At 40.2% G+C, this 22,171-nt stretch overlaps 1 pseudogene; it reads left to right on the top strand.

Moving 5' to 3' along the window:
• Nucleotides 1–22,171, top strand: part of LOC108704104 — a 156,892-nt pseudogene that overhangs the window by 29,541 nt on the left and 105,180 nt on the right.

Here is a 22,171-nt window from a genome sequence, read left to right as displayed (position 1 = left end):
TCATTACCTGGGGGTTTTACCACACCTCTGCCAATGGTGTAACCTAAATACTTGGCCTTCTCCAAACCAATGGCACATTTCTTGGGGTTGGCCGTAAGGCCTACTTTACGGAGAGCATCCAACACAGCCTGAACTCTGTGCAGATGAGAGTTCCAATCCATACTGTGTATCACCACATCATCTAAGTATATAGCTGCATACTGTTGGTGAGGTCTTAATATTCTATCCATAGCCCTTTAAAATGTGGCTGGGGCATTTTGTAGGCAAAAGAGCATTACTTTGTACTGGAAAGAACCACTAGGAGTGACAAAAGCAGTTTTTTTCCTTGGCCTGTTCAGATAATGGTATCTGCCAGTACCCTTTTGTTAAATCCAATGTTGTCAGATAACGAGCAGTACCCAGCATCTTTATGAGCTCATCTACCCTAGGCATTGGGAAAGTGTCAAACTTGGACACTGAATTAAGCTTGCGGAAATCATTACAGAACCATCAGCTACCATCTGGCTTGGGAACAAGAACAATCGGGCTAGACCAGTCACTACTAGACTCTTCAATTACCCCTAACTCAAGCATTTTTGCGACTTCATCAGCCACAGCTTTCTGTCTAGCTTCGGGAATCCTATAGGGTTTGAGTTTAACACAAACCCCTGTTTCAGTGACATTATCATGCTCCACAATGGCAGTCTTTCCTGGGAGATCAGAGAAGGTATCCCTATTCCTCATTAGAAATTCTTTTACCTCCTGCTTTTGGGAGGTGGTTTCTGCAATGGTAACCTCAGGGACCAGAGGGGTCTCGCGAGTTACATTAGAAACAGCATAGGCTGGTACTGCAACCAATGACATCCTGTCTTTCCAGGGTTTAAGTAAATTAACATGATAAAGTTGTTCAGGCTTCCTCTTGCCAGGTTGGTGTACCTTGTAATTTACCTCCACAACTCTCTCAATGACTTCAAAGGGTCCCTGCCATTTTGCAAGGAACTTATTCTCCACCGTGGGGACCAGAACTAGTACTCCAGGTGAAAAAACACGTATTTTAGCATTACGGTTGTATATCCTTTGTTGGGCAGCCTGGGCTTGGGCCAAGTTTTCCCTTACAAAGGGCATAATTGAAGCAATTCTATCTTGCATCTGTGATATGTGTTCAATTACACTCCGGTGGGTGTCACTTCCCCTTCCCAGGTTTCCTTGGCTATGTCTAAGAGCCCCTTAGGATGTCTCCCATAGAGTAACTCAAATGGAAAATAACCTGTGGAGGATTGGGGGACTTCCCTAATAGCAAAAATAAGATAGGGTAAAAGGCAGTCCCAGCCTTTCCCATCTTTGTCCACTACCATTTTCAACATACTTTTTAGGGTCTTGTTGAGCCGTTCTTCCAGACCATCTGTCTGAGGGTGGTATACAGAGGTCCGCAATTGTGAAATTTTAAACAGTTTACAGAGTTCCTTAGTTACTCTGGACATAAAAGTGGTACCCTGATCAGTGAGGATTTCTTTAGGGATCCCAACCCTACTGAACACCTGAAGCAATTATTTGGCAATGGTTTTAGCAGAAGTGTTGTGCAAAGGAATAGCTTCTGGGTAACGAGTGGCATATTCCATGATCACTAAAATATATTTTTTGTCCCGGCAGACTTTAACAAAGGGCCCACTAAATCCATTGCTATCCTCTCAAAGGGTATTTCAATAATAGGTAATGGGATTAGGGGACTATGAAAGTATGGCTTTGGAGCAGAACTCTGGCAAACAGGACAGGACCCGCAGTATGTCTCCCCAAAACATATGAAAATGAAGTACAAACAAAGTTCCAACCTTGTAGGGATTCAAAAATCTCTCTTGGCTCACACAGACAGCTTCCCTGTGTCTTTTTTCCTCAGACTGCAGCTCTGCACTCTGGCTTAAGCTGCCTTTTAATTAACCACCTGAGATGCCTCAGGAAAACTCAAAACACCTGGGCTGGACTAGCAGTCCCGGAACCACTCTGTTAGGAACCTGGGGCATAAATAAGCTCCGTCCTGGACTTTCCCCCGGGATCCTAGTAGTGACCTCACCACAGAAGATCTAATTAAACCTTCTTGGAAGCAAAACCAGCCTATTGGGTTTATTTAATATTTACATTATTTTTTAGTAGACACGAGTATCCATATTGCAGAAAGATCCGTTATCCAGAAAACCCCAGGTCTCGGACCTGTAATGCCTTCAAAACCACTTACCTTTGCAAATAATTTAAAATGAATTCAGAATGTGTCAATAAAATATATTGGACTGTTGCTTAGAATTGAATGCGAAATGTTCTACATGGAAAGGCGTACTTGAATACTGTCTAGTAGTGCTCCAGTTTCGTCAACTTCTAAACCATTTATTACATTCCAATTCATAGTTTTCAGAAAACCGCTTAGTACAGAAAAAACCTTGCAATGCACTGGTCCATCAGCAAGACCAAGAGCGTGTGCAGTAAACAGTCTTTCGAGGAGGTGCATGCAAACGTAATTCTTCTCATGTGTACAAGAAACGGCTACGCGCAAGGAGAGAGGGAGCGCATGCGCAGTTCGTCTATCCTGTCACTGGTCATGACATAGGATCAGTAAAGGTGGCAGCTGCAATCAATGCCCACTACAGATTGGAGCAGCGAGCGTAACAAGTGGTATCTTGGTATTTAAACTTTGCGATCGGAGAGAGGAAGGACTGCCTAATTAAATGATGCATTCTTTAAAGAAATCCTTTTCTTGTCCTTTAAGATGTACTATAGTGCTCCTGTAAGGTTTCAATCCTCTTAATGTCCATTAGGGTGTTATTATATGGGTGTATCTTATCTATCCTCAAACAGCTGACAGTTTCTTGTAGTAAGCAGAAATATGTTGGATCTTTGTCATTATGCTTTCCCTTTATGCCTATTTGGCTCAATTTAAGATTTAGCTTTGTACAATGTACAAATGAAATATTTCACAGATTAATTTTGCTGTCTTCTAGAAAAAAAACATTATTTTCTTATACAAGAAAGTCCAAAACAAAAGACAGTTGACTTTGTTTGTACAGCGATCAGTATCCTGTGACAGCGGTTTATGTTTCAGAGGAAGCTGCTTGTCATATACTGACTAAGTGTCATGCAGCGATTTCAGGGTTTCATGTATTTAACCTACAAACAGTTAGTTTTTTTATGTACTTCACTTAGGTCAACATTATATGGATACTCATTGCCCCTGTTTTTTTAGATGATTACCTTCCCTACAGTTAATTTCTCACCCCCATTCAGTTATCATAATCTCTGTAAAGTAGCCATGAATGCACCAATATTAACTGTTTAACCATCTATTTATCCTTTATAGAGCACCAAGTCGTTAAGGCGCTTAGGTTGTTCATCTGTAAAGTGAGGTTCAATGCTGCTTACATTGTAAGGCCCCTGCCATGCACACATATAGACACACACTATGCTCAGTTAGTAGCAAATTTACCTGCCTATATATTGTGTGGGAGGAAACTAGGGTACCATAAGGAAACCAAAAAAGTTACTGGCAAAATATACCCACTCCTTGCAGCTACCACATACAATGCAAGATATACTAGTGCAAAGGACAAATAAAATGGCCAATTGCACTTTGCACATTTAGCACTGACCATAAATCTCATGACTGTCTTCTATGCACTCAACTGGGGCTCATTTATCAATACTGGGCAAATTTGCCCATGGGCAGTTAACTATAGCAACCAATAAGTGATTAGCTTTTTGAAGCCAGCTACAAGTAGAATAATGAATGCAGTAAATTGATTGGTTGCCATGGGTTACTGCCCATGGGCAAATTTGCCCAGTGTTGATAAATGACCCCCACTGAGTGCATAGAAGACAGTCATGAGATTTAAGGTCAGTGCTGGACGTACTGTGCAAAGTGCAATTTGCCATTTTATTTGTCCTTTGCACTACTATATCTTGCATGGTATAACTTGCCTCAGGCCTCTGTGCTCCTTTTAGAAGTGAGAGAGGTGCAATCAAAGAACTAAAAGGAGAACCAAAGAACTAAAGCTTAAATAAAGAAGTAGTGTAGAAATGTTGCACATTATGTAATGGTCTTCTATACCAGCCTAAGGGAAGCACATCCCTTTAGCATGGACGATATGTGCCTCCAAAGATACCCCCCAGTATCCCCCCATCTATTATTTTCACATCCATATGGTATGGTTTTTTCTTTTGTGGTTTGTTATTCTAAGCTATAACCAGCACCCAGGCAATTACCAACTAGGATCGAGAGTGCACCACTGTGGACTGTATATAAGCGACAGATGGGATATTGTCAACACTGACACACATCTCCCTTTTCTTGATAAAAAGAGACCCTTATTAGCTTACCGTAGAGGACAGAATTTGGGTGACCTTCTGATGGTGAAGGATGTAACAGCTGAAGCCAAGGGGTCACTGACTTGGCTCAACAAGCCTTTGAAAAAAGGATGTTTTAAATGCTCCAATTGCCTGACCTGTAGTGGAATGCTTCAGGGTTCGTACGTCTCACACCCCAGAACTGGCCACAGGTACAGTATCAATCATAGACTAACGTGTATGTTTGATCACGTGATCTACATGGCACGGTGCCCCTGTGGGTTACATTATATTGGCAAAACTGTGACGACATACAGGGAAAGAATGAACAAAGTGTTCTGCATACTTATTTTTGTTGACCTACAGTGATACTGCTACTTTATCTTTGACCAATTGAGCAGCAAGTACTGACTTTTAGGTACCTGGATTGGGTCACCACCAGGCCAGACATAACAGATGGATTAGATGTAATTGACTACTTTTGGTTCTTTTCATAATTTTTTTTTGGTCTCATTTTATTGATTTACAGATACATGATGACAGATTGCTTCCTGTCATATTTTCTACAGTTTATTGACACAGGACACTGTGTTATGATCCATAAGACATGTTGTAAATTATCACCAACAATGAACTAATGGTCACTTAATGACAGTACAGTATGAGATAATGCTTCATTCCACAAATAAGACTGATGCTACATAGTTACTAAGAAGGATAAGCCAATTGAGCGTGTCATATTAATGTATACAGTGTTACAGATGAAACTTAGTGATTGGTTATACTATGTGTATTGTTCTTTTTTCCGTCTTCACAGGAATTTTTTCCGCTCCGTGGTGAGGTGTAGTTCAGCCATAGTCGAACGCCGGCCCCAGACAGGGTTTTGGGTTACGTGAGGCAGGACCTGTAATGATGTAAGACTGGGAACAGTTAAAGCCTATTTGCCTTTAGCGCTGTCCATCAGACCGGACGTCCTGAATTCTCTGCCCCCTTCCAGCAGAGACTATACATTGGTCTTTTCAGCACTAGATTTGAATGTGACAAGGGTGCACTCATAGCGCACACAGTGAACACTGCACAGGTCGGAGTGCCGAAAGAGTGGAGGTCTCTCCTATTGCTGAGCGGTGGGAGCGGTCTGACATTCTGGCAAAAGTTGGGTCCGTACTGACCCTGATTGGTTGCGACCTTTAATAGTCACAAGGAAGTCTCGCTTGTGCTGTAGTATGCTGCAAAGGTCAGTATAGTGCTGGGATGTAACATATGTGGTACAACAATTGGCACAGATCACACCAGGCAACTCAAAAGGCTTAACGGTGTTGGAAACAGGTAACAGGTCCTGCATTTAGTACGTTTCCTCCGTACCCACCACGGAGGTAGGTGAGGGGGATACTTCCTGACCTTACTATAAGGTCGTAGGGAGATCCTTTGATTGTTTTTATTTATTTCACTCACAGGGTATGTTTTTCCCTGTCACAACAATCACGTAATTTGATACTGGGTGTTTAATTAGCATTGAGAGTCACTGTAGTATTCACCTATACGTGATAGGTGCACTCCTATGACACTACCACTGATACAATGCACACGATTGGCTCAGCTCCATGACACTATCTCTAATGCACTCAGTACTGTAACCACACCCACTTTTTGTGATGTCACTGGCATGGTTTTGGCGCCATTTTTGAATCCTGTGTGTGTATATAAATTCATGTTCACTTTAGGCTCTGCCCTTCCTGATGACGGCTTGAGTTTGTAAGCCGAAACGTTGAAATAAATCTACCATCTTTTTTTCACTTATCAAGACCTATGTGTGCGGAAGTTTCTTTGCTTTATATATATATATATATATATATATATATATATATATATATATATATATATATATATTTTCGTCCTCGGACTGGAGCACTCATACAAACAGAGGCCAACTGCCTGGGTGCAGGTTTAAGAAAAATGTGTACAAGGATTGGAAAAACCGCACACACAGGACTTGTATAAATGAAAGAAAAAGCTTTATTGCGACGTTTCGGCTCTGATACTAGAGCCTTCCTCTATATATATATAGATATAGATATATATATATATATATATAATATTAAGTGAATGTGATTAGAGTGTTCATACAGATGAATAAAGGGATATTTTCACAAGAACTAAAACTGTATTCTCATTATTATACTGCAACACCAAATTATTTTCAGTTCATCAAATTCCTCCTTGTTTTTACATGTATTGTTGCAGTTTCTTATGCAAGTTACTTGTGCAAAAGCATCTGAGTATGTCCAGCATATTGAATTTTTTTTTCCTTATTTGCTTGCAGAGCCGCCCATATTACATCGACCTTCACACAGTGATGCCTACAGTACCTCCAGTGAAAGCCCATCCATTGTGTCGTCGGACCCAGAACTTAGGCAAGGTAAAATGATTTGAGGCAGGGTTGTCCAACTGACTGTCTGCAAGCTGGATGTGGTCCTCCAAATGACTTTTATGTCCCCCAGTCTGCTTAAAGTCTCCTTAGGCTTCCCTATATGATATCATCATTGTAATTTAATCCATCCCTCAAAGATACTGTATGAGAAATAACTGACCCCCTAGATGTAATAAGCTGGACAGCGCTGAATTGAAAGAACCATAGGTGGAGAAAAATTGAGGATCAGGAAGGCTTAGGGGCCGATTCACCAAGGGTCCAAAATCTAGGGTTAATTAACCCTCGATATTCGACTGGGAATTAAAATCCTTCGACTTCGAATAGCCAAATCGAAGGATTTTAGCGCAAATAGTTTAAAGGAATAATCCTGGATCGAACGATTAAATCCTTTGAATCGAAAGATTAGAAGGATTTTAATTCAACGATCGAAGGATTGACCTTCCCCATAGGCTAACATTGACTTCGGTAGCTTTTAGATGGCGAACTAGGGGGTCAAAGTTTTTTCTTAAAGAGACAGTACTTCGACTATTGAATAGTCGAATAGCCGAACGATTTTTAGTTTGAATCCTACGATTCGAAATCGTAGTCAAAGGTTGAAGTAGCCCATTCGATGGTCGAAGTAGCCCAAAAAACACTGAAATTCTAAGTTTTTTTTACTTCGAATCCTTCACTCGAAGTTAGTGAATCGGCCCCTTAGTCTTCCCAAAAACAAAAAACTGCCAAGGTACATATAGTTCTCCCATGGAAAATCATCTATTGGTAGCCTCTTAAATGCATAGTTAACTGCCCTCTCCTGAAAGGAACATTGTCATTGTTTCTTTACCTATTATATGACAAAACACTGTACATCATTATATAATAAGAACGGAGAAGCACACGTACATTTAGGGTTGAGGCAGACGGGCAGATTTGGGGAGATTTAGTCGTCTGTTGAACTGCCTTCCGTCTGCTTGAATGAAGAATCGTCTGCACTAATGCACTCGTGGCGCTCCGATTTCAGAAGTCGCCGAAGTTTCCTCGTGATGGTGCTGAGTCTTTGACTTCTGGCCTCTTCAGAGTAATCTTAGGTCATTGATTATGGTTTGTTTGTACATGCTGATAATTCTTGGATTGTGTTTTGTTTGAAAATAGTGATTTATGGTATCATGGTGTCTGTTTTAGTACAGTTGTAAACACGTCATATGTGGTCAAAGGGTGACAGAAGGAGCAAGCTGGGAAGACTAAATACCATTTACATTTTGTGTATACTCCCATAGGAATTACAAACATTATAGGTACTGCCACATGAGGCTGGTCAGCATTACAGGCTGTTCACTTGCAATTGCTCACTTGTGTGTCTGCACCCATTGGTGGCCTAGCTGCAGACACACTGAACAGATTTCAGTGAGAAAATACATGAGCATGCATTTTTGCATAGAATTATTTGGTGTGTACACTGATGTAGTACTCCTAGGTGCAGACATACAAGTAAGCAGATGCTAAATATACAGGACTTGAGTCTTTAGAATGCATACATTTTAAATGTAATTGCTTTTTGCAGGGTGTGAATGCAGCATGTAGCTAGTATTAATATTAAAAAATTAATAAACTTAGCTGTACCAAGCAATGCCTTTCAGCAGCAGCAAGGACAAGCATGGTATTATACTGTATTAAAAGGAGAATAGTTTGACAGGAGGAGAGGTTAGCTTTCCAAATCAGTGGTTAAGCCCCATCTAGAATATGCCATGCTTCAATAATGAATACAATTATGTTAATGAAATAGAAAAGATATCTGCAAGGTCTCATTTAACTATGTATGAATATACAGTGGGGACCATACAATTAAGTCTTTGATGCTTTATTATCTATTTGATCTTTCCACCAGATGCAAGGGCATCTATTCAAATTCATCTTAAAGAGATACTGACACCAGACATTAAACTTTTTTTTAAAATCCATCATAATATTTTCTTTGCATGCTATCTATAATTTTGCTATAAAAGTATTTGCAGATGTTTTTACATTACCCATCTGATCCCCCATTTTCCTCTATAAGGAGGCTGCCATACTTGAGCTTCAGCAGTCCGTTAGCATTAGAAACGCTAACTGGCATGTTAAGAAGGGACAGGTTGGCAAAAGGTTTAGAAACTTCAAACAACAATTACTTACAAAAGCAGCCCTATCAGAGGAAAACGATCAACATGAGCTACAGGTAACTTTTGATGTACTAATAATTTTTTAGAATCAGTATCACTTTAAAGGAATTCTGTCATGATTTTTATGATGTAGTTCTATTTCTAAAATACACTGTTTACACTGCATATAATACACTCTACAATATAAAATTTAATTCCTGAACCAGCAAGTGTATTTTTTTGTTGTTGTTGTAATATTGGCCTGTAGACAGTCATCTCAGGTCATTTTGCCTGGTCGTGTGCTTTCAGAAAGAGCCAGCACTTTCTGGCAGACTGCTTTCTGGCAGACTGTTGTTTCTCTTACTCAATGTAACAATGTGTTGAAGTGGGATCAGGATTTTACTATTGAGTGCTGGTCTTAGATCTGCCAGGCAGTTGTTATCTTGTGTTAGGGAATTTTATTTAAAATAATCAAAATTACAAAAACAAATCAGATTAGAACAAAGAAAAATATTACATTACTTACAAATCAAACATTTGAAAAAGACAAAATTAACCCCTTCCCACAAATCTTTGCACATATCAGAAAACCCAATCTCCTTAGTTTTAATAATAACAATATCTCGACAAATAGCATTGGTGAGATTTTCAATTGACAGTTGCAACTGACTCAGGGTTATTCTGCACCTCATTTGCCATAAGTGATACCTCATAACTGCCAGAATTATATACAGTGTGAGTCTGTTTATGCTTCCTGCTTTATCGTTCTTAATGACACCATATGAAAGTTCAGCAAAGTCCAAATCTCTGAACATATTAAGAGCTAAAGCTCTTGCCACACTGTCTCTTAGAGAGGAGGAAACTGGACATTCCAGTAGGAAATGCTGCTGCGTCTCTTCCACCCCACAACCCCATGGACACTCCCTGTCAACCACATTTAAATATTTCAGATTGCCTCTGACAAATAGGGCGACATTTATAAAGGCTTGTATGAATAATACGCATACATTTACGCACTAATATACGCTAAATCGAAATCTGGCAATTTATTAATGTAGTTACCGGGAAAAACTCGATGGCTGCGTTATACATACACCATGATTCGCAAGTCACGAGATTTTCTGCCACTGGAAAAGAATCGCTTATTCATCAAGTGGCGTTTTTATTTCTCTCTATAAATTACGATCCAAAATTCGCTGTTAAAATACGCCTATGGATCAATGACGATTTTATATTGGTTGCTGTTTTTGCCTTAATAAATGTTGCTGAAATTCCTTGTTAATGATCCAGTACATATAGCAAAATGTATGTAGCTCCATAAAACATAATTAGAGCTAGATGAAACAGTTTAGACAGAGACCATGATCGCTATTTAACTAGCTACGTAGAGAAATAGAGAATGAAGATAGATAGGTGAGTCAGTGGCACAAGAGGCTCCACAGGTGAATTATCGCAGGAGAATCGGTCAGTGGCACAGGTGAATCAGTCAGAGACGAGAGATGATAGATAGATAGATAACGAGGGGGAAGAGAGATGGGTAGCGAGGGGGAAGAGAGATGGATATAGATAGACAGACAGATAAGAGACTGTATCAGCCTATACATATACAGACAGACAGACAGACAGAATAGTAATTGATAAAAAAAAAACTACTTCTCAGCCAACAAAAGTACACCAGAGACTTATTTTTATTGTGTAAAGTTTACTTATGCATGTATATCAACTTTGAATTATTAACTAGGCAACACAATGGTCTGTTGTGTTACAGTAGCTCTTATTATTCTCACAGTCACATTTGAGAACTTTTAGTTACTATTAAAGAATTATCTGTAGATTAACATAATTAAACACAGGAAAACTTTTTTGGCATTATTTGCAATTTTTGCATTATCTTCTCAATGAAAATAAAGGAAGGGTAATACCCAATAGCATATGTTCAAAACATAATTACTTATGTAATATGTAGATACACATAATTTACTTATGTGTTTCTATCAATTTTAGAATATGTATTGTCTCCTTAATTAACTATGCAACACAATGGTCTGTTGTGTTACAGTTATTATTAACACAGTCACATATAGGATAACATAATTAAACAATAGAAAAAATGTTTGGCATTATCTGCAATTTTTGCATTATCTTATCAATGAAAATAAAGAAAGGGTAATACCCAAGAGGAATAGTGACACACTCCACATTGTCCTCCAACCTCTCTGAAGTTTGACACCCCCTTTCAATGAGAAAGAGAAGAGCACTCAAACACAGATTAACTGCTTTGATAAATGTTTATTCATGCTGCTAAACACTGTGTTTAGCAGAATGAATAAATATTAATCACTAAACAGACGATTGAGTGCTCTCCTCTTTCTCAATGAAAGGCTGATATTCCAGGATGATCGTTAAATCCTTCTGAGTGGATTGAAGCTTTCATTATAAAAAGTGCAATTAGGCTGAACGCAGATTCCTACATTTTTGTTGACACCCCCTCAAGTATGATGTCACTCATGAAGTTACTGACTGATGTGAGTTAGTAAAACAAAGTATTGCGGGGATGTGTGTGTAATTGAAAAAAAATTGTAAAAAAAATTCACTGTTTATATTCCAAGTTGGCATGTTGTAGTTAAAATATGGAATGTGTTAAAATATGGAATGTGTTAAAATATGGAATGTGTCACTATTCCTTTATCTAAAAAAACCCCATAAATCCATTTTTTGAAGCAGAAAGTCCACTTTGTTGTCCACTTTCTGTATTATCTCTTTCACTTCAGTTAGGTGAATGTCACAATCACATGTATGTTTTTTCTTTTTGTTTCTTTTTTTAGATGAAGGCATTGCATTTGTAGAAGTTGTTGAATCAATTGTATCTACAAAAAAAACAAATAACTTTATAACACTGCTGCTCATCGTATACAGTAACTGATCATAAGTTCACTTTTGACTACAAATCGATTCTATACAGGTGATATATTTTGAAAATGTTTTACGACAGACTGAGCTTCCATTTGGATTTGCCAAATAATTCTCTATTATTGATAATAGTAAGTAATAACTATAACAGTGTTGCCTATATACTATTTTTCTATAGACTTCAACATTATTAAGAAAACAGAAGAAAGTAGAAAGGAATGTAAGCGAAAAGTCTTGGGAAATAGGGGGAGAGAGAGAGAGAGAGAGAGAGAGAGAGAGAGAGAGAGAGAGCGAGCAGATAGAAGAATAAGGTAAATACAGTAGTCTAAAGAGAATGATAGCAAGAGTTGTAAGAAAAAAAGAAATGATAAAGGGAAAAAGATGAGGGAAAAAATAAATATATTCATCATTATACCTGATGTTTGGCTTTTTTCAGCTTCATTTGTTGAAGTTTCACCCTGGGAACTTGCTATAAAATAAATATAAATTAAAACTGATAATAGAAACAACGATAAAAAAGTTTTGAAATCATAGAAAGACATATATAATTACCTGTTTTTTGACTTGTACCAGGTTCATTTTCCATGGCTTCTGTTGACTTACCTAAAAAATGTATATGATCAGTTAATACAATAAATAACATAAAATAACTCATACTCATATTGGTATAAGGCATACAGTATATGCACCTATGTCTTGTAGTATCTGTAAATATAGCTTCTTTTCCCTTCTTTTTAGATCTGAATAGTGTACTTGAACTTCTTTTATAGATCTTTGAACTCCAGTCTTGCGTCCTAATATTCGCACTAACTTTCCCATAACTTTGTGCTTATAAGCATTCGTATTCACAACTGGTGGATTGTCATATGTATACTTATCTAGGTAGTCAACCATAAAATGCAGATCCTCAAGGGTGAAAATTTTTTTTTTGGCTAACACAGATTGTTGCTCCATTCTTCTGTTGTCCAGTGTTATCTCTATTACACATTACAAAATCTCGCGTGATTGTGGTAGTTGCGTGCGTAGCGTTATTGTGTGATGCGTATTACGCATAACGATCGCCGCAGGACAGTGAGTAGTCGGTGAGAATAATGGAAATGATTTTGTCAGACCTATCGATTTCATTAGCAAGAAGAACCATAATACACAGAAGACAGCGTGTCAGTATAACCTCTAGAAGCAACAACGCTGACAACCACCAGAATATTGTCAGAAGGCCTAGACTATTTCTAGAAAGAACTAACCTTGACAACCTAAGTGACAGTGAGATAGTTCAGAGATATCGCCTAAACAGAGAGGCTATACTCAGCTTATATAATAATATAAAAGAAAAAGTTGAACCTTTGACTGGCCGGACACATGCAGTACCTGGACAAGTAAAATTACTGGCTGTATTACACTTTTTAGCAACAGGCTCCTTTCAGGCTGTCACATCTATTGTTTCAAGCATAAGTCAACCTACCTTTTCAAGGTATTTAGAAACTGTTTTAACAGCAATTGCACTTAAAGCTAAAGAATACATTAAATTCCCTCAAAACAGAGCACAGTGGGATGATGTAAAAATTGAATTTTTCCGAATAGCTGCAATGCCTAATGTGTTAGGTGCAATTGATTGTACACACGTTCCACTGCGGCCTCCTCGCCATGGTGAAGAGCAATATAGAAACAGAAAGCACTTCCACTCAATAAATGTACAGATGGTCTGTGATGGTAAACATAGGATAATGAGTGTTAAATCAGGATTCCCAGGTTCTACACATGACTCGTATGTTCTTCGGCAGTCCTCCTTATTTCAAAAATTTGAAGATGGACACATGCCAGATGGTTGGTTACTTGGTAAGTATATCTGTGTATGCATTACAATTCATGCCTAAATAACTTACATAACATAAGCATATGATGTAAAGGAGCTTTCAGATTAGCTAACAAAAAAAAGTTTAAAAATTTAATAAAGGGGTGGTTCACCTTTTAGTTAAAGGGGAACTATAGCAAAAATGAAAATTTTATATAAGCTTCCTCATACTGAAGTAAGAAACTGTAAATGCAATCAGTTTTAAATTCTGCTTTGTTTCTGAAATAATCAAGTTTTTTTCCACTATCTCTCTCAGCATCTGTTTCTCCTCATTCTGTCTCCATGCAGCAGTTGGGTGTCCGATGAATGATCCAATATCTCTCATACGGGGCTCCTTTTGCATAGAAGATACAGAGTTCACTGTACATGCAGATTTTGTGCAAAAGGCAGTTCATTTGTCATATTATGATTGTACTGGAATCAGTTATTTGAGTGAACTCTAATACATCTGCTAGGAAAGGAGCCCCACCTACAAGATATATTGGATCATTCATCTGACACCCAACTGCTGCATGAAGACAGAATAAAAACAAACAGATGCTGAGAGAGGAAGAGTGAATATAAACTTGATTATTTTAAAGTTTGTTATTTCAGTATGAGAAAGCTTATATTAAATATTCTTTTTCGCAACATTTTCCTTTTAATTTTCACATTAATTAGTATAATGTGTATATTAATGCATATATAGTATATATGATGTATATATTATTTCTTTATTGTCTAAGGTGACTCTGGTTACGGATGTCGTCCATGGCTCATGACTCCTGTACTAAACCCACATTCACAAGCTGAGGAGAAATACAATGAAGCACATCGCAGCACACGATCAGTAATTGAAAGAACATTTGGATTGTTAAAAGCCAGATTTAGATGTCTACCCAAAAAAGTAACAAATATCATTATAGTGTGCTGCATTCTGCATAATCTGGCTTTAAAGCATGGTGTGCCTGACATAGAAACGTATTCTGAAAGTGTGCAAGAGCAGTTAAGCTCCAGCTGTAATGAAACTACTGACAGTGGAAGAAATGTGAGGATGCAGTTAATCAACTCACACTTCAGATGTAATTTTTTGTAAACTTTTTATTTTGCTTACAATGAACAAATGTTAACCATATTCTTTTTTTCCCACAGAAAATGTCAGAAATGGATTACCAATTCTCAATGTCAGTTATCTGTGACAATGTAAATTCTACGGAACCATGTCAATATTGAACTTCAGAAGAGCACTTTTTGGAAATGCAAACTTTCAAAAAATAAAACATGCTATGGAACAAAATTTGTGTTTTGCACTTTTTTTTTACTTCTTTCTCTTTTTAGTGAAAACTTTCTCAGATGTAATTTTAGCAGCATTGCTATCATTTTTATTGCGACCATTGCGGGTATTGTATTTTTGTGAACTCAAAGCAGCAGCAGAGACAGCTTCAGTAGTAGGATTACAGTGGTTTACTTGTTTTGGTTCCTGTAATATCTTGTGCAATATTTTATTATTCTCTTGCATCAGAAATAACTTTCTTGAACGGTACTGTTTGGTTCTCTGAGAATCTGCCCTTTGCTGATTATGAATCTCTAACACATGTTGATTTAACATTTTAAGGTGAGCCTCAACCTTATTCATCTTTTTTATTTTCCTTAATTCCAGCTTTCTCACAGCATTTGTATTGGTACTAAAATTTTCAATGACTTTTGAGAGAAAAAGAAGATCTGAAATTTCTCCTCTATCATTATTTTCGCTTGTATTAGGATATGTTCTACCAGGGTTGTCCATGTGATCCCCTTCACTTTGCAATACAGGTTCCAGTACCAAAGTCACAGTTGAACCAGCATCATCATTTGGGATATCTAAATCAAATATATTAGTTCATTGTATGTGACATATATACTGTAATGAAAAATAATAAACATACATAATAATACTAACCAGGGAAATCACTAGAATATAGTATGTTGTCCTCTGAAGCATCATGTTGGTTTGAAAGATCGGTATCATCTGTTAAAAAAAAATATTGTTTAGCCAACAAACTATGCATGTAGAATTTAGAATAAACATATAATACATACCTATGTCACTAGGTCCTCCAGTGGTTGCTGATGAATTTGTACCTTGAGTGGAATTTAACATCTGAGTAGGATTTTCATGGTTTCCAGTCACCACAGACCTTGATGAAACTGCAGACTCTTAAATAAAACAAATAAATCAAAGAAATAACAATAGCCATGGGGCATTTTAAATATGGCTCAATAGCCCAGGTTGATAGCAGATAACACATAAGCGCCGTTTCCCCTTGTAATGGCTGCCCACATGGCTACACAGCAGCGTAGTTTTAACAGTGCAGGGCAACAGTACATTGTTTCATTGTTTAATTTGTTCCTTTAAACAAGAATGTAAACTGCTGTAAAGGGGTACATACATATGAACATAAGAAAAAATAGAATAAAAAGAAATCTTACCATCAGTGTCAATGTGCCCATCGATGCCATCTACTACCGTATATACTCGAGTATAAGCCGATCCGAGTATAAGCCGAGGTACCTAATTTTACCTACGAAAACTGGGAAAACTTATTAACTCTAGTATAAGCCTAGACACAACTACAGCCCTGTCTCCCAGCAGCGCACCTTCCGCCAAAGAGACTCCCCCAGCGATCGACCGGACTTCTTTGCAAAGTTGATGGTGAAAGAGAATTGTGCAGAGAGTGCTGTGTGTCATAAAACCATCACTGATCTTTCGTATAACCAACAGATGGCGCTGTGTGATATTGCCATCACTGTTAATCCTTTATTCAACCAACAGATGGCGCTGTGTGATATTGCAGTTACTGTTATTCTTTGATATAACCAACAGAGGGCACTGTGTGATATTGCAGTCACTGTTATTCTTTCATACAACCAACAGATGGTGCTGTGTGATATTGCAGTCACTGTTATTCTTTGATATAACCAACAGATGGCGCTGTGTGATATTGCAGTCACTGTTATTCTTTGATACAACCAACAGATGGCGCTGTGTGATATTGCAGTCACTGTTATTCTTTGATATAACCAACAGATGGCGCTGTGTGATATTGCAGTCACTGTTATTCTTTGATATAACCAACAGATGTCGCTGTGTGATATTGCAGTCACTGTTATTCTTTGATACAACCAACAGATGGCGCTGTGTGATATTGCAGTCACTGTTATTCTTTCATACAACCAACAGATGGTGCTGTGTGATATTGCAGTCACTGTTATTCTTTGATATAACCAACAGATGGCGCTGTGTGATATTGCAGTCACTGTTATTCTTTGATACAACCAACAGATGGCGCTGTGTGATATTGCAGTCACTGTTATTCTTTGATACAACCAACAGATGGCGCTGTGTGATATTGCAGTCACTGTTATTCTTTGATATAACCAACAGAGGGCGCACTGTTATTCTTTCATAAAACCAACAGAGGGCATTGTGGGATATTGCAGTCTCTCCCCAAGTGTACTGTTGGTATAGGAATGATTAAAAGTGACTGCAATCTCGGCTATTGCCCGCTGACCCGAGTATAAGCCGAGGTAGACTTTTTCAGCACATTTTGGATGCTGAAAAACTCGGCTTATACTCGAGTATATACGGTATATCTGGTCCTATCACCTTTTTAAAATCTTCTTCATATTCCAAATAATGTATTTCATGTGGAGCACCACCTCCAGTACCACGTGCATACTTCTTTTCTTCAGCTAACTTTTTCTTCAACAACCTTTTGATGTCGCTGACTCTTTTCTTGCAATTGTCAATTGTTCGTGGATTAGGGATGTAGCGAACGTCGGAAAAAAAGTTCGCGAACATATTCGCGAACTTGCGCAAAAATGCGAGCGGTTCGCGAACGGTTCGCGAACCCCATAGACTTCAATGGGAAGGCGAACTTTAACATCTAAAAGAGACATTTCTGGCCAGAAAAATGATTTTAAAGTTGTTTAAAGGGTGCAACGACCTGGACAGTGGCATGCCAGAGGGGGATCAAGGGCAAAAATGTATCTGAAAAATCTGCCTGTGTGTGCTTGGAAGAGATAGTGTAGGGGGAGAGCTGTTAGTGATTTCAGGGACAGATGATAGTAAGTTTGCTGGCTAGTAATCTGCTTGATACTGCTCTGTATTGGAGGGACAGAAGTCTGCAGGGATTTGAGGGACATTTTAGCTTAGGTAGCTTTGCTGGCTAGTAATCTACTGTTCTCTTTAAACAACTGCCATACGTTGACCTTGTAGGCATTGTTTGCCCAGTTTTTTTGGACGCAGCCACTGAAGCACAGTTGCCAGAAAAAATATGCCATATAAATGCTGAAAATAGTAATTTTTCGCCATACGTTGACCTTGTAGACATTGTTTGCCCAGTTTTTTTGGTTGCAGCCACTGAAGCACAGTTGCCAGAAAAAATATGCCATATAAATGCTGAAAATAGTCATTTTTTGCCATACGTTGACCTTGTAGACATTGTTTGCCCAGTTTTTTTGGTTGCAGCCACTGAAGCACAGAGGCCAGAAAAAATTAAACCAGTAGGGTTTGCACCCTAGTTTGTAACGGTGGCGGAGGGAGGAGGACGCTAAAGGACAGCTGTGTGTGGAGTCATGAGGCTTGAAGAGAAGGACAGCTGCATAGAAGTCAGAACAAGTCTTCCGGCGTGCAGTAACCCTCCGAGATCCACCCCTCATTCATTTTAATAAAGGTCAGGTAATCGACACTTTTGTGACCTAGGCGAGTTCTCTTCTCAGTTACAATCCCTCCTGCTGCACTGAAGGTCCTTTCTGAGAGCACACTTGAGGCTGGGCAAGACAAGAGGTTCATGGCAAATTGTGACAGCTCTGGCCACAGATCAAGCCTGCGCACCCAGTAGTCCAGGGGTTCATCGCTCCTCAGAGTGTCGATATCTGCAGTTAATGCCAGGTAGTCCGCTACCTGCCGGTCGAGGCGTTCTTTGAGGGTGGATCCAGAAGGGTTGTGGCGCTGCCTTGGACAGAAAAACATTTGCATGTCTGACGTTACAGACTGGCCAAAGGGCTTTGTCCTTGCAGGTGTGCTCGTGGCAGGATTACTGGCACCTCTGCCCCTGGAATGTTGATGAGTTCCTGAAGTGACATCACCCTTAAAAGCATTGTACAACATGTTTTTGCAGGCTGGTTTGTAAATGCCGCATCTTTTCGGACTTGTGGTATGTTGGTAACATTTCTGACACTTTATGCTTGTACCGAGGGTCTAGTAGCGTTGCGACCCAGTACAGGTCCTTCTCCTTAAGCCTCTTGATACGGGGGTCCTTCAACAGGCATGACAGCATGAAAGACCCCATTCTCACAAGGTTGGATGCAGAGCTATCCATCTCCGCTTCCTCATTATCAAGGACTGCATCATCCACCGTCTCCTCCCCCCAGCCACGTACAAGACCAGGGGTCCCCAAAAGGTCACCACTAGCCCCCTGGGAAGCCTGCTCCTGTTGGTCCTCCTCCTCCTCCTCCACAAAGCCACCTTCCTCCTCTCTGGCACCTCTCCCTGCGTTGCAGCAGGTGCCTGGGTTCGTTCTGGTGATTCTGACCAGAAATCGCGCGCTTCCAGCTCCTCGTCACGCTGGTCTACAGCCTCATCTGTCACTCGTCGCACGGCACGCTCCAGGAAGAAAGCGAAGGGTATTAGGTCGCTGATGGTGCCTTCGGTGCGACTGACCATATTTGTCACCTCTTCAAAAGGTCGCATGAGCCTGCAGGCATCGCGCATAAGCACCCAGTAACGGGGGAAAAAAATCCCCAGCTCTGCAGATCCAGTCCTACCACCCAGTTCAAAAAGGTACTCGTTGACGGCCCTTTGTTGTTGCAGCAGACGTTCCAACATAAGGAGCGTTGAATTCCAGCGAGTCTGGCTGTCAGAAATCAAACGCCTGACTGGCATGTTGTAGCGCTGCTGAATGTCAGCAAGGCGTGCCATGGCTGTGTAGGAACGTCTGAAATGGGCCGACACCTTTCTGGACTGGGTGAGAACGTCCTGGAATCCTGGGTACTTGGAGACAAAACGTTGGACTATTAAATTTAACACATGTGCCATGCAGGGCACATGTGTTAAATTGCCCAGTCTCAACGCTGCCAACAGATTGCTTCCATTGTCACACACCACTTTTCCGATCTGCAGTTGGTGTGGGGTCAGCCACCGATCGGCCTGTGACTGCAGAGATGACAGGAGTACAGATCCGGTATGGTTTTTGCTTTCCAGACACGTCATTCCCCAAGACAGCGTGACAACGGCGTACCTGGCACGTCGAATAGCCTAGGGGGAGCTGGGGGTGCACAGGTGTGGAGGAGGAGAAGGAGGACCCAGCAGCAGAGTAAGAAGAAGAAGAGGAAGAAGACGAGGTAGAGAGCGATGGAGGAGTAGAGGTGGTGGCAGAACCGCGTGCAATCCGTGGCGGTGACACCAACTCCACTGTTGTTGTTGAGCTACCCATTCCCTGCTTCCCAGCCATTACCAAGTTCACCCAGTGGGCAGTGTAGGTGACATACCTGCCCTGACCATGCTTGGAGGACCATGCGTCAGTAGTCATATGGACCTTTGGCCCAACACTAAGTGACAGAGATGCGGTAACTTGGCTCTGCACATGTTGGTACAGGTGTGGTATTCCCTTTTTAGAAAAAAAATTGCGGCTGGGTACCTTCCACTGCGGTGTCCCAATTGCTACAAATTTGCGGAAGGCCTCAGAGTCCACCAGCTGGTATGGTAAAAGCTGGCGGGCTAAGAGTGCAGACAAGCCAGCTGTCAGACGCCGGGCAAGGGGGTGACAGTCAGACATTGGCTTCTTACGCTCAAACATGGCCTTCACAGAAACTTGGCTGGTGGCAGATGACTGGGAATGGGAACAGGTGGTCAAGGTGGAAGGCGGAGTGGAGGGTGGTTCAGACGGGTCAAGGAGAGCAGAGGTAGAGCAGTAAGATGCTGGACCAGAAGGAGGGTGGCTTTTAGTTTGCCTGTTGCCTTTGAGGTGTTGCTCCCAAAGTGCTTTGTGCTTGCCGCTCATGTGCCTTCGCATAGAAGTTGTACCTATGTGGCTGTTGGGCTTACCAAGGCTCAGTTTCTGACTGCACTCATTGCAAATTACAATGCTTTTGTCAGAGGCACACACATTAAAAAAATCCCACACTGCTGACTTTTTGGAAGTGTGCGATCTGGCGGTAACAGTAGAAGTTGGCGGCATTGGCGGCAATGGCGGGTGCGTTGGCCGGCTGAACACAGGTGCCGATACATGTTGTTGCCCTACTGATCCCTGCGGGCTGTCCTCCCTGCTTCTTCTAAGTCTTATTCTCCTACTGCCTCTCTGACTCTCCGTCTCTCCATCTGAACTACCCTCCTCTTGCTCTCTTCTACTAGGCACCCACAAAACATCAATCTCCTCATCATCATTCTCCTCAGATGCATCAATTTCTTCTGACACATCACAGAAGGAAGCAGCAGCGGGGACCTCCTCCTCATCACTCATTATGTCCATCTCTATCGTGTTCTCTGCCAGAATTAAATCTGGTGTAACGTCCTCATCTCCTTCTGGCAATAATGGTTGCGCATTACTCAGTTCAAGAAACTCATGGGAAAATAACTCCTCTGACTCCAGTGAAGAAGGGGCACCGGTGGTGGAGGAAGTGTTACGTGGGGTGGCCATAGCAGTGGAGGATGAGGAGGATGTTGTGGTAAAGTTAGAAACGGTAGAGGATGGGGTGTGCTGTGTAAGCCAGTCAACTACCTTTTCAGCATTTTGGGAGTTCAGGGTCATTGGCTTTTTAAAACTGGGCAATTTGCTAGGGCCACAGGATTGCATAGCAGCACGGCCCCTAGCACGGCCTCTGCGTGGCGGCCTGCCTTTGCCTGGCATTATTTTTAAAAAAACAACAACAACAAAAACTCAGTTGGTTTTTCTGGAAACGATAATACACACAGCTAGATGGCAGTTTGAAGAAAACAGTGTGCAAATAATGCCTACAAGATCAACGTATACACTACTACAGCGGTGGATACGGATTACGTAAAATATATGAATGCTGCTTGAAAAAAAGTAACTCAAGTGGTTTTTCTAGAGACGATAATATTATCAATATTTAGACAAAATGTGAACAAGCTCACACAGCTAGATGGCGGTTTGAAGAAAACACTGTGCAAATAATGCCTACAAGGTCAACGTATACACTACTACAGCGGTGGATACGGATTACGTAAAATATATGAATGCTGCTTGAAAAAAAGTAACTCAAGTGGTTTTTCTAGAGACGATAATATTATCAATATTTAGACAAAATGTGAACAAGCTCACACAGCTAGATGGCGGTTTGAAGAAAACACTGTGCAAATAATGCCTACAAGGTCAACGTATACACTACTACAGCGGTGGATACGGATTACGTAAAATATATGAATGCTGCTTGAAAAAAAGTAACTCAAGTGGTTTTTCTAGAGACGATAATATTATCAATATTTAGACAAAATGTGAACAAGCTCACACAGCTAGATGGCGGTTTGAAGAAAACACTGTGCAAATAATGCCTACAAGGTCAACGTATACACTACTACAG

Source organism: Xenopus laevis, chromosome 1S (assembly GCF_017654675.1).
Source record: "Xenopus laevis strain J_2021 chromosome 1S, Xenopus_laevis_v10.1, whole genome shotgun sequence".
Classification (NCBI taxonomy): Eukaryota; Metazoa; Chordata; class Amphibia; order Anura; family Pipidae; genus Xenopus; species Xenopus laevis.
Note: the sequence above shows the minus strand (reverse complement) of the source record. Positions and strands in the feature narration are given on the sequence as shown.